This window comes from Felis catus, chromosome D2 (assembly GCF_018350175.1).
Source record: "Felis catus isolate Fca126 chromosome D2, F.catus_Fca126_mat1.0, whole genome shotgun sequence".
NCBI classification, from domain to species: domain Eukaryota; kingdom Metazoa; phylum Chordata; class Mammalia; order Carnivora; family Felidae; genus Felis; species Felis catus.
Window position 1 is genome coordinate 72,902,652 of NC_058378.1, and position 14,567 is coordinate 72,917,218.

General features: G+C 46.8%; 1 protein-coding gene across 4 annotated transcripts in view; it reads right to left on the bottom strand.

Annotated features, from left to right (window-relative positions):
- The window catches only part of GFRA1 (GDNF family receptor alpha 1), a 211,433-nt gene that overhangs the window by 192,342 nt on the left and 4,524 nt on the right, over positions 1-14,567 (bottom strand). The window lies entirely within an intron of this gene.

Consider the following 14,567-nt stretch of genomic DNA (forward strand, 5'->3'; position numbering starts at 1 on the left):
TGATCTCACGGTTCATGAGTTCGAGCCCCGCATCGGACTCTGTGCTGACAGTGTGGAGCCTGCTTGGGATTCTCTCTCTCGTTCTCTCTGTCCCAGCCCTACTCACGCTCGCTGGCGCCCTCTCTCTAAAAATAAATAAACTTAAAAAAAAAAAAAAAAGAGGGGCACCTGGGTGGCTCAGTGGGTTAAGCGTCCGACTTCGGCTCAGGTCGTGATCTCAAGGTTCATGAGTTCGAGCCCCGCGTCGGGCTCTGTGCCGACAGTGCAGAGCCTGCTTCGGATCCTCTGACCAACACTCTCTCTGCCCTGCCCCTACTCTCTCTCTCAAAAATAAATAAGCATTAAAAGAAAAGAACTTCTATCATTTTGAGGCCCCCGCACAGTGCGTTATACACACACACCACTGAGATCCCAACCTCACGGTGACTCTGCAGAGCAGATATTATCTACATCTGACAAATCAAGAAACTGAGACAGAAATAACTTGCCTAAGTCATGATCTGATGAAGTCCGGATGCAAACCCAGGCCCGACTCCAAATCCACATTCTTTCCACCACAGCGCTGCTCCCCCCAAAATAGAAAAACACCTCCCTAAGATGCTAACATGCCTCTGCCTTCCCTCCCCTCCCCCCCCCCCCCAGGTTGAAGAGAGAAGGCAAGCTTAATAGGGAACTTGCCAGACTTCTAGCCAGAATGTCTTCACGGAACCATCCAGCAGGCAGTTACATGGATAAACTCTAAAAAAGGAGCTCCTCAAATTGAGAGTGCAGACTCCAGGGTCCTCTGAACCCCACGCAGGAAATATTGGTGGGAGCAAGGGACTCAGTGTGGCACCAGCACACGAGAGGAAGCCAAGACCGCGAGAGGGCCCATATCCTTGGGGGCCCAAGGTCAGTCCCGCCAGTCATGGCAGGCGCTCAACAAACTAAACTAGGGTCAAGAACAGGGAAGCATCTGGGAAAACTTCTGGCCAAGTGCAGAGACTTCTTCCTAAGTCTCCCTAAAATTAGAAAGACGTCATTTTCCCCGTTCAAATACAAACCAGTGCTTAGACCAGAGGTAGCTGAGAATCCATCTTGTTTTGGTTGCTTTGGGTTTTGACCTCACAATCAAACAGGCGACCAGCGGAAGAGCATGAAAGGAGCTAGGCCTTTGGAGCTGGATGCACTTGGCTCATGTTCCGGATCCTCCACCAGCTAGCTGTGCAGCCTAAGGCACACCATTTGACTTCTCTGAGTTCTTGGTTTCCTCTCACGTAAAACGTGAATAATCCTCCCCACTCCCACTCCCCCACTCCGGGCCAACACTCAGGGCTTTTGTGAGCATCAGACGAAATAACCTATGAAGGCATCGCGAACCCTCCTGCTGGGCAGACAGCAGGCATTTCACAATTAATGTCTTCACAACTGCTCTCTGGCAACCACAGCCAGCTTTGACTCTGACCTCGGGGCTGGGACTTGAGTTGGAGGCATCTCAAAAACATGCCTGGGGGCCATCACAGCTAAACCTTCAAGCCTGAAGAGGCTTATTACTCTAGAGAGCTGACCCCTAGCTGGCAATGCCTGCCCTCACGAGGAGTCCTTGTCACGAGAAGGGTACTCCAAGAGCTGGACCCTTGGTAAAGGTACACGTGACAAAGCAGCCGGCATTCAAACAGCAGTGGCCACCAAACCCAAAAGTCACTCCCAGCCAATGCCCTTTGGTGAGAGGATTCCAGAGAGACCTCATATCCAGACAAAGGGGACTAGGATGAATGGGTCGTGTTCAAGAATTCTGACCCTCACCTGACCCCATGCACGATATAGAAGCAGTAACTTCACTTTCTCTGCAGAGCGAGGTAGCCACCAACAGCTGGGAAATGTCAAAATGAGGCTGCCCGGGTCTAAACTTATCCCTCCTCCACCAGGAGAGGAAAACAAACACATTTCTGAGTCTCTAATCTTTATGTTTTGCTTATGAGGAACAAGTGTCGACAAGATACAGGAGACGTTGCTTTGTTTGCCACCAAAATGCATAGAACATAATTTTATATGAAACTACACCCGCTTAATTGTGATGCATTAAGTATTATGTTCATTGTTTCTGAAACTGGGTAGAAATGAATAATTTATTTCAGACAAAGGAAACTCTTGAATATGAAACGTCTCATCTTTGAAAATTACAATTTGGAAGACAAGGATGAAAAAGTACCCACAGCCAGTGAACCCTATACCACTAAGAGAAAACAATGCGTCGACTGTTTCCACTTTGTTTTGCAAACATTACATTTTTTAAACAGCCTTGAAAATAATAATAGTAATAAAAACCCGCTAGGCTTTCACCACACCCACATCCACTCAACACAGAATCAGCATATCCAATATAAACTTCCGTGCTGGGTGAACACCTTTACTTTTCCCACCAGTGTGCCTTGGCTCCCCTGGAATCTTTCCCCAGATCCCTGTACCCCAGGAGTCCCTGGCACCTCCTTCTAGAACTTTCTTTCTACCATCGAGTTCCTTTCGTCTTTCCTCCTCCTCCCCTCTCCCTCCGTGGCACTTCACTCTGCCCTGAGCTTTCTTTCTGGTTCTCCACCATGTCCCTAGAAGCCAGCACAGTGCCAGGCACTGAGAGAGTTCTCCAAGAATGTGACTACTGTTACTTTAGAGTAGATAATCCATGTTTTGGACTGAACTGAATTGGTGGTCTTCACTTCAGGTACGGCTATTAAAGTCTCCCTCTCCTTTTTCTCCTTGTCATTTTGTTGTTTTGTTTTGTTTTGTTTTGTTTTCAGAGCAGAAGAGATCTACATCCACTCAAATAATCTACCATTCCTGTTTCGTGCTAATAAATTGGGAGAGGAGGAAGAAGGGAGGTAGAGACTGGCAGTCACTCGGCCACCATTTACTGGGCGCTTCCGAGCACTCTTCCTAAGTGTTACCTCCAATAACCTTATGCATTAGATACTACTATTATCCCCATTTTGAGATACAGAACCTAGAGCTGGGTAACTATTTACCCGTGCTCCCACAGCTAGTAAGTGCTGGAACGTGGAACGTAAATCTGGGCGTGCTTAACCCCCAGACTTTTGCTCTGTGCCTCTGCTCTTAGACATTTCATAATTTCCCCGGATCATCAGGACCTCATCTCCTGCCCCTCCCCAGTCCCACCCCAATCTCTGGAATGAATGCAGATGGTCTGCCTGCTGATTCTTCATGTGGGAAAGTGCTGCCCAGCTCCGGGTGCGTTCCTACCCGGAGATCAGTTACAGCCCAAAAGGGCAGCGCCCTCTCTCCCTGCTCCCCCTCCGACAATAGCATGAAAACAATGTCATAAACACACCCTGGGCTCAAGAAAGGACACAAGGGAGGGTCCGGTCACTTCTTCAGACCCAGCTCTGTGAGCTGCACTAATTACCGGCTCCAGTTCCAGCGGCCGCCCCTCCTCAATCCTTCCCTCGCCAGGCGTGCCCTGGGGTGAGCGGGCATCTCTTTCAATTAAGACAGCTCCTTGCATTTAGGATCTTTGAGTTTTTATTCAGACACTCTCTTGCGAAACGTTCTGAAGCAAGTTGAGAGACTGCTGCAGGAAACAGCCAAGTGAGACACGGGATTAGGGCACCAGAAGAATGAGATAGTATAGAGAAAACAGAGGAAACACAAGCCCGTATGTCGAGTCCTCTAAACAGGTACTACCCAACGGGGGTTGAAAGGTCCACAGAGAAGCTGGGAGGGCCATGCCTCCCATCCAAGGAGACAGCCTGAGCCACTGGCCACGAAGGGAAAAGGCAGAAGCCCATCCTGAGCCCAGGACAGAGGGCAGCACTGGGGTTGGGACGGGGATGACGCAGAAAGGGAGGCGGAGACTCATTCCTCTCAGGGGGCCCAGACTGTCCACATTCCCACCACCCACCAGCGGAGGCCTCCTCTTACCCGCCAGGCAACCCAGCATATAAGGAATAATTTTTAGGGACGTTCTCTCCTACCACGATCATTAAGACCCTCCAGGCCCTGGCTCCGGACCGCTCTGCCTCCTGCACTCATTCCTCCGGGCACCCGTCTGCTCTGCTGTCATCTGTTCTACGGGTGCCTCCAGCCGCCTTCCCAGGACCACCCTGCGAGGACCAGGCGGCCCCACTGACCCCGGCGCCTCTGCGCACCGCTGGCATCTAAATGGGAAGCTGTGCGCGCTTGGTCTTTGCATCCTGGGGCCTGGTGCACCTTCTCTCCCCGCAGGAAGAAGGTACCAGGAACGGAGGCTAATAGCACAGGGCTCCTGGCCTCACTGTTTCCTTCCCCAGAAGGTACCCTGTGTGATAAGAAGTTACTACTCATGCTAACAGGCCTACTTCATCCTCTAGTCTAGGAGCATCCAGAGCCCTTGTATGCTTTGAGGACACAGAATGTCTAAGCCGAACCAGATGCGACTTCTGCTTTTGTGCCACGCTGACCTACCAAAAGTGGCAATTTCATATGATTCAACCTAAAAATGCAGCACTGCTGAGGTAAAGGAGTCCAGTTTCTCTTTCTCCGGTTCTGCTGAGACAAAGGCCAAGCCCCCGAGTGTGGCAAACCCGCCTCTCTGTCCCGTTCTTCTCTCACCACAGTCTGTACCTTGCGCTCCGGCCATAGCAAGCGACTTAACACTAGCACCCTGGACACTCCGTGCCTTTGCCCACGCCGTTGCCCCTGCCTCGAATACCCTCCCCAACCATCTCTACCTACCAAACTCCTAACCGTTCCTCAAAACCCGGCCCCAAGTCACCTTCAGCAAGCCTTCTCTGACCCACAACTCCCATCAAGTCAGGTGAATAGCCCTCCCTGGGGCTACTTGTGAGCCTGGTGAAGTTCTTCTCAATCACTCACCATTTTGCATCATGATTTCTTTTGTTTATACCTATTCCTAAACCAAAAAGAAAAGTTTTCGGAGGCAATGGCTGGGTCCTATTTACTCCTGAATCACCCAGGCTTCATACTAGGCTCTTGGTAAGTTCTCAATAAATAAATATGCAATGAGGGAATTTGGCAGAAATGTCACTCCATCACGCTGAAGTACTGAAAATTGATACAGATCACAGAAACTGACCAACTCTTCTCTTTACCCTAAAATAAATATATGCATTATATTTTATCTCTGCCTCTACTGTCTCTGTCAGTCAGTACAAAGTGCCTAATAATCCTTCATGCAGTTTGTGCACCTAACTTTCCCAGACTATCTCTCCTCTTACATATTTGCAAATGGGGGCTACAGCCTGGGTTCTGGAACCAGACTTCCTGGATGAGAATGTGGCTCAACCAATTCCTAGGTGTGTACCCCTACACAAGTTTCTCATTTGGACCTCAGTTTCCTTATCCACCAAGTGGGGCTAAGCGTACCTACCATTTAATCAGGTTGACACAAATTATTCCACGCGAAACGCTTAGTCAATGACCTCTCTCAGCTGTTGCAAGTATTATTATTTTTATTCCTCTTGACGTCTCATGGGGAATATGGTTCGAGTTTCAGTGCGGTCACTCCTTTTCCCATTCGAACGCCACTTAACTACCTTCAAGGGCACAAGGAAACGGTGGTTCCAACGAGGGCTCCCCAGAATTCATGGATTTCCTGGTATCTTCTGCATTTGAAACTCATAGTAACAGGGATCAATGAAACATTTCATAAACATGGGCTTTAAGAAACCTGCTGGCCTGTTCCTACAAAGAATGCAATCAATACTTATTTTCATACATTATTAACTGTATACCAAACGATAATGTGCAAAGGGTAATAGAAATAACAGCCGGCATGGTGCTTCTTAGACCATTCAGAGGGACGGAAAGGAAAGTGGTACCAGCATGGTGAAAGACAAATGAATAGCATATTAGGTCACCTTAAAGTGGGACTAAACTACATATTCCTTTCTTTACCACTGTGTAATGCTATTTATATGACAACATGACAAAAAATGGCCCTAGGCATTCTGCTCTAGTTTAGAAGCCTTCCGTCTCACACTGAAATGAAAAAAAGATACAATCCAGAAATTGCTTCTTTGGTTAATATTTCTGCAGTTCCGCAGGAATGGTTTTAATAGCGTGCGTGTTCTGGATTTCGGTTGTCAATTAAGAACCCCACAGAATGCAGGGATAAATATTAAAATAATAGAGATTGGCTCGTATTTCAACTTTAGAGGCCCTTTGTCGAACAGTGTTTGAAGGTGGAAGACAGAGCAGGCAAGACGGGGAATTAAGGAGGGAGAGAAGCAGGTCTTCCCTTCAGCATATCCTTAATAAAGAGTCCAGGCCTGTGTTGAAAAGTTCATCACTTAACAGCAGAAGGAGACAGGAACAAGATACAAATCTGCACTCTTCCGCTCATGGGCAGTGTGGCCCTGGGAAAGCTGCTCAACCTCTCTGGACTCAGGTCTCTGTCTTGGAAATCAGAGAGAATACCTGCTGCTAAGTGTCATGGGGGACCGAAAGGAACTAATGCCCATGAACAGGCCGGGCAGTGCAGGACGATCAGCCGGGACACCCCGGGGGACTCTCTCCCCACACTCACCTCCACTTAAAAAAAACAACAAAAAAAAGTGCAGGTCTGGAGATTACAGAGCTCTAGTACTGATGGGCAGCATCCCGGAGGGAACTGTGGTTTGACCAAAAATAGGCCATTTGACCAAATGATTAAAAGTCTGTCATATGCTAATGCTTGGATGGGGCGGACCCTGGGCCAATTTAGTAGGAGTAAATTGCAATTGATTTTCGAAGAAATTGCTTGTTCTCTTGCCTTTCCTCAGCTGTGTCACACTCTCTCACACACAGCTGCCTTTGTCACAGCCAGAACCAACTGCAACACATGTCAAGGAAGATCTTTTGGAGGCGAACTGCTTAATAATATAGATAGCCACATTCACGCATACGCTATAAATACAGGCAGACACGAACAGGCAGACGTACAAATATATCTCCCTCTGTGTGCATATACATGTTTATATGTGTTTTAGAGACCTCGACTTTAGAAACAATTCTGCACCATGGTGGTGCCCTTCTGTGTGTTTTGCAAATCCCTCTGTGGTTGGAGAGCTATCCGGAGTCATTTTTATTTTTTTTACAACAACCTACTGTTTGAATAAAGCTCGTGAATGAGCACAGCCCCCAAACCTCCTCTCCACACACTCCCCAGCCCTATCTATGTAAATTCTTGGATACGAAAAGAAAATGGTTAAAAGATCACAGAAGATAAAAAATCATAAGAATAAAGGTTAACAATGGCTGCTTTCACCCCTAATTTCTGATATGGTGATAGACCCTCTTAGAACATTAATTAGAATGGAAAGAGATGAAAGAAATGCCCAGGGGACATAATAAATTAGCCCCTTATGCAAATCACCCATTCGTTTTCATCACTGACCCAGCTAGCTGAGTCTCTAAATTACGGGAAGCGGTTAGCTTCTTTAACAAAAAATTCCAGATGAAAGATTAATTTTTTTTTAATCTGAAGGCTGGGAGAGCTTACAGCAAAAAATAATTTCTCACTTTCCCCTGCAGACAACTCTGAAGGGGGCCGAAAAAATATGAAAATTAACCTTCCGGCTATCGGCTCCTGTTGCCAAACAGAGACTTAGTAATTAACCCTTATTCTGAAACAATTCCAAAACAACAGACAACGACCCTCCTGAACGAAAGCCAATGGCTGTGGTTCTCACCCTAACTGTGGAGAAACCAAGTATGGCTTCAGAACAGGTGCACAGACCTGAGCAGGGGAAGGACAATATAAAGGAGGTGGGGAAATGCCAGGATGTGGAGAGTTTCGAATATCAATTTAAAAACAAACACACACCTAATTTTACTTGTCATCACTGTCCTGCACAATTTATGTTCTACTGCCCTAGAAATTTATGGAACTCTCAGATTTCTTATCAGTGAAATAAAGGGATTGGACGAGAATGACCTCCAAAAGTCCTACTCCATCTACAATCTAGGGATTTTATTTATCCCTCTGTAAAACAAACACGGCGCTTCTGATGATTTAATTTGTTTAAATATAATCTGATGACGTGCATTGTGTCTACTGAACTCACTCCTGGCTTCATTTTTCTCTTTCCTATCTCATTTTCCCCTTGTCCCTCTTTTCCCACTCACTTCTTATTTTGTTTCATTTTCTTCCATGTATTCAAATGAGATGCTTTAAACACATTCTGGTTCAAGTAAGGTATATATTGCATAAATCATGCTTTATAAGTGTTAGTAATATGAAAAATATATATACCAAGATCACAAGTTTCTTTGGTATGAAGAAATTGCTGCAAAGAAAAACAGTCTGTCCCAGAATAATTCAAGATTCAATATGCAGGCCCTTTAGAAAAGGAAGGAAAATATGTTAAAGACCATTCTAGTCCACTGCCCTCATTTTATCAAAGGAGTGGCTACCTCTCAGAAAGGGCAGACACTTGCCCAAGGTCACCTGGCTGGTGAGGGATGAAGCTGGAGACAGAACACCAGTCTCCTGACTCCTGAACAGTACCCCATGGACCAAACAATCCTGACTTGACACCTTCTTTTGCAAATTCAGTACTATATCCCAGAGACCCAAGAAAGAGCATCTTGTGGAAAGAATAAGCTTGGGCAGCAGAAAAATTAAGAGATGGCAGAAAGAAACACTTCCAAGGACTAAGGAGAAGGAATGAGGACAGACCTATTGGCCATAAATAATTTTGCACCTTGTCACAATCTTCAGTTCATGCCGTTACCTGTCACGTACTGATGTTTTATCTCCCCTCTTCCGGTAACGGGACCCATGGTCATGCGATGCAAAAATATTTGGCTCTCTCTAGCTTCACATCCCTCACTGGAACGTTCAGGCCTTGGCCATAAGTATCTAGACACTGGAGTGACCTGCTGTTTTCTCCATGAACTTCTCGAGGTTGACAGTTAATCTAATAAAGTTTGCCTTCGGGAAGTGGTCAGTGATACAAGAAGACATACATTCCTCGGGTCAACATGCAGGTAGTAAGAGAGTACGTGTAGCCTATGACTACCTTATTTCTGGAAAAAGAAAAAAAAGACATATGTGTGTAGATGTGTGTATACACACCTACGTATATACACGTTCACATTTACAGGAAAACACATTCTGGAAAGTCTCATATCAACATGTTTACAGTGGCTATCTTTGGGAGCTGTGACTAAGGCTGATTTCAATTCCTTTTCCTTTTTTACTTGTTTGTAATTTCTTATTATTCTACAAAAAAAAAATGAGTTGCTGAGGGACTGAGAGAGGGAGAAAATAAAAACCAAAAGTCACGGTCTGCGAAAGTGAAATGTAAGTGTACTCAGCACGGCCTGTGGAGACGGACGCATCTCCCAGGTTTAAGGCATGCCCTTCTCAGGGAGCAGTAATTCTTCCTGCTATGAGGGGCGTTGGAGAGCAGATTTATGAGCAGAGGTTAGAAGAATGGGAATCAGTCAAGCTGAGAAGGGAAAGCTGGTCACAAGAATCCTTAAACACAGGAAGAGCCCCCACCCCGGGTTATCACCACCTGCAGCACAGGCACCTCTGACCAAAGAACATAAAAACAGGGCCCCAGAGGAACAGGGGGATTCAGAGCAGGAATACAGAAGACTTTCCCCAAAGGGAAGTTAAGACTCAAACAGGGTTATTAAGAGACAGGCCTTTCCTCCAGGGCCCTTTAGATAAAGAATAGATTTTTCATTTTTGTCCCAGGTAGTTTATGAGCAGCCTTCCTGAAGCCTTGGGATGGCCATCCTTTTCAAGATATAGAATCGTTGTTCCATGACCAGGGAACAAGGTCTGCTGAAAAGAGTCCCGGTCTTGGAATCAGGAGCGAGCCAACAGCTAACGTGACCTTGGCACCGCATGAAAAGTGGCTGAGACTTCCTGGGGATCAACGATGCTTCTGTCCAGTATTTTACATATAGTGTCTTCAAGTCCACAAGAACCTATAAGGTAATAACCTTCATCTCATTTTATATCCGAGGAACCTGAGGTACAGTGAGCTCAAGTGATGTGTCCAAAATGAAGTGAGTGGCAGAGCTAGGAGGCACCCAGGCCGGTAGGCCTCAGAGCATAAGTTCATTCTCCAGCACTGGTACCCACAAAGGTGTGGACGCACGAAGCTGCCCAGGGCACTGGTGGGACAGCAGACAGTGGCCTGGCTTGTTTGGACGCAGGGCAGCTGCGGTGAGATGGAAAGTCAGTTAGTGGAAGGATCTATGGAGGAAAACTGAAGCCAGATTGTTCCTACCAGTCACCAGGGTGCTAAGATAAGCCCTGCCAATGAGAAGGCCAGGTTGGATTGAGAGGAACTTGACACAGTGATGGCAATAAGAAGGTCAATGTAACATTCAAGTGCAAGTTGAGTATATTTAGGGGATGGAGAGAGGAAAGCAATTCAAAAGACAGCCGGTGGACTGCAAAAGACTTGGTGATGGGTCTGGCTGAGGAATGAGAATGGCAGACAGGGTGGAAGTAACCCCAAAGCTTACGATTTAGGCAGACAATGTCACATGTAAGACAGAAGAGTCGGAAAGAGAAGGGTGTAAGGAGAAAAGGGGAGAGATGGTGAGATCCGTCTTGGATGCGTTGGGGGTGAAGTAACTGAGATACATCCGGACGGAGTTGTGCAGGACACAGCTGGAAATGTTGGTTGAGAGCTCTGGAGAGGCCGGAGTTAGAGGGAAGGCACTGAGTCGTCAGTCTAAGCGGTAGCTTCCATCCCAGGAACGGATGAAGTTTGTCCAGAAAGCATGCAGAACAGAAAGAGGCCAACATTGGCCTCCCCTATGGCATTGCCATGTCCTGGCAAAGGTCTTAGAGGCCACCCTCAGGCAGTGTGGCCCTGGCCAAATCACTTCCCCTCTCTGAGCTTCAATTCTGTAAAAACAGAAGGTCAGACTAGACCTCTAAGGCCCTTCCCTGATATCCAAGCACCCATGATTAACAAGATGGCTACTCAGAGCCAGGAAGAATGCTCCATGCTGACAGGAAACTTGGCATAACAAGCAGGTCCCTAACTTTCCAGCGGGAAAGACAGACACATACATAAGGCCGCTCAATACACGGTGATAAACTGCTATCATAAAGGCAAGAGCAAAATGCAGCATAAAAGAGTCCCGAGTAGAGGGTGCCTGTCTGGGGGAATCCAGCACGGCCCTCAGAGATGAAGTTGGATCTACGTGTCGAGGCACTAACAGAGGCAAGAGCATGTGCAAAGGCACAAAACAGCGAATGCACATGGAATACCTGGGGAATGGACTGCTCGGTGCGCTTGAGTGCAGAGGAGGTGACGGGGTTTGTAGAAGGCGGGCAGGCACCAGCCGGCCTGCTGAGGAGTTTGCCAGACAAGGAACAGCGGGGGTCCTAAACTATTGGCAAAACGTGATTAGAGTTGTTTTGGAGAGCCGAGTGCAAAGCAAAGGGCCACCAGACACCCCAGGACTTGGTATTTACAAACACCTCTCTCTTGTCCTGATTTCACAAGATAGCGCAGGACCTTATAAGACCCATCTTCGATATATACAAGTTTTAAGAAAGCTTTTTTTTTTTCATACTGACATAAATACGATGGCACATTAAAACAGAAATGCTCCACATGGCTAACTATTCATAACATCATTCAGAAAAAGAGAAGCCATACTCAAAAGAGTGTTTAGGGCCATCTTCTCCTGAAGCAACAGATTTCCAAGTATGTGGGAACCAATGTCAAGATCCTAAGGCTTCCTGGGAAGGTCTAAGCCACTCCTGGGACTTGGCAGGAAATGATGACAGAGCTAGAGAGCTAGACCTTTGTCTTTCCCCAAACCAGAGTCAGCATGTTCAAATCCTAATAGCGCCCTTTCCCCACCTCTATCTTGTCTCTTGCTTGCAGTACCATCGGCTTTCGTTATGTTTGAGAAAGGCTGGCGTCTCTTGACTCTTCTCTACAAAACCCAACCTCCCAGTCAATACTTTTAGACCCTGAAGCCCTCTTTTTCCCTTGCTGCCATAGAGGTGCTTATATTCCCCTCTGATTGTCCATCCTCAGGCTTTTCTTGGCACCCACTGTGCCTTCCAAATTTCTTGTTACTCTGCTCTCCCCCTAGAGAGTCCAAAAGCACGGCCAACACGTTCATCCCCCTTTCGAATCACTTTTTACTTTTTGCTGCTTCTAGGACTTTCACGAAGAAGAAAAGGCGAAAGCAGAAAGTTACGGTAGAGGTGAAACAGACGTGGTAGGTCTGTCCTCTGGGGCTCCATATGCCCACGTGGCTCTGCTCTCTTGGCTCCCAAGACACTTTTCCGTGTTCTCTCCTCTCCTCCAACCTCCTTTGGCACTGGCTCCCTCCTTCCTTTGTGCACTCCCCCTCACGGTCTGGTTCTTCCCATTTGAGACCTCTAAGAACCACTCTGGCATCAACCCACAACAAAGGCACCTCCTTGAGCCCTTAAAAGTGTTTTTAAGGTCCAATGCTTCCACCAACACGTTTCCACAAGGGCTGTCCCTCCAACTCCCCACTGCAGCTCCCCAGTTCTCGCCTGACTAGGCTGTCTGATTTCCCTCCTGCAGCGCAGGCTTCAGACCAGAGATGACAGGTTTTAGACTCTATCTTCTTTTCCTCCCTTCCTTGTTCCTGCCAGGCCACTGATCGCACGTCCACACAGCCTGATCAAGTAAACAATGGCAAAGACGGCCGTGGGTGTGAGGAGTCCAAAGAAAATGGAAACACGAGAACGTCAAACATGTCTTGTTCGGTGAGACAATTCAGTTCACGTTTAATGTACGTGGATAAACATTCCCTTCACATTAGGCAAAGAAACCCAAATATGGAAACTGTGATTGCCACCATATCTGTAAAAGGCAGAGGCCCTGTTGTCCTGGTTTCGTCAGAGAGATTTTCAAGACAGAAGAGACGTTCTAGAAACTCGGATTCAAACCACGAAAGCAACATTCGTCATCCTGTTCTTCTGTCTTTCTCTATCCTACAAATGCCAAACTGGATAAGATGCATTATTCAATGACTTAAAGCCTCTCAAGGTTCCATTTGGCTTCCCTAGGCCCACTCAGGGGACACGGTCACTGTCAGAGGTCAAAGCTCATTAGCACTGGAACCTAAACTCAATGCCCTTGAGATATAAAACCTAGCTCCTGACAAGGCCTTCCTGGCTCTGATTAATTCATTATGACTTCTGGGTTCTCAGCAGGACAGGTCTCACAACCTCAGGCTCCTGTCTGCTATGAAAAGAAACCTGGCAGAGAAAGGGATCCAAGAAAATGAATGAGTGACACTTGGTCCATGCAGAAGAACTTCCAAAATTCATAAAAGAAATTCAGACAAACCAGTGGTATCTGAGAATGGCCAAGCCCTTTTAAGTGTAGAATGAATGCAAGGATTGAAAACACCATTGAAGACCACAGTGCATGGGTTCTGGAGGTGACTTCAATCTTCCATCAGAATCATGAGCTGTCAGGACTAGAGATTATTTACTTCAGTGGTCTCATTATACCAAGCAAAGAGAGACCCCGAGAGGGAAAATGAGTTTGCTGAAGTCCTATAGTCCATAGCAGTTCTGAAATTAAAACCCAAATGAACCTTCTTCCTTGCCCACCTCCTCACTCCTACTGTACCCAGGGGGGGTTCAATCCCTCCAAGCATCTTAGTACAAAGACTAAGGAGTAAGTCTTCCCCAGGGCAGGTTCAGGCAAGAGGCACTGCTCCTCAAAGGACCAGGAAGGCCAGGTTCGCCTCCAGTATGCCGTGTGCCATATCCCACCCCAGCTCCTACAGACTTGCTCCCATGAGAGCCCAGATGTGTCTGTGGGTCTTTCTTCCAGGGCTTGAGACACTGCCTTAGAGGGGCCAAGGGGACAGGGAGCATTATTAGGGATTTGGAGTGGAAATTATCAGTATTGTTTAGATAATACACGAATGCCTCTGGTGCGAAACTCATACCCTTGTATCTTATCCCAAAAAACGTGTAGACGTGCGCGCGCCCACACACACACACACACACACACACACACACACAAACACACACACACTTTTTTCCCTCTGAATCAAAAAAAAACAGAATAATGTAGAAGAATGCTTCTCAAGCTGTATGTGTATATGAAGCACCCAGTCCAGGGATTTTCTTAAAGTGCAAATTCTAATTCAGTAGGTCTGGGATGGAGCTTGAGATCCCACGCTTCTAACCAATTCCCAGGCGATGTCCACGCCACTGGTCAAAAGACCGCGCCCTGAACAGCTAGGGGCAGATATTACAAAAGCCTAGAATCAGACAAATCTAGGTTTAAATTCTGGTGTCACTGATCATGAGCTTTGCGGTCTTGGGTTGGTTTCCTGACTTCACACTGCTTCAACTGCTTCATTCCTAAAGTGGAAATAATAATATCTAAGATACACGTGAAGATTGTTAGCTAAGTTCATGATGAAAAGCTCTTAACATCATGCCTGGAATATAAGAGGGGCTTAATAAACGCCAGTTGCTGGCTGTCTCTAAGATTCATGAGGGCAGGGGTGACATCTGTCTGGCTCCCTGCCAAAATCCCAATGGCTAGAACGTAGTAGGTACTCAAAGGATGTCTGTGAATGTATGTATAATACACCCACAC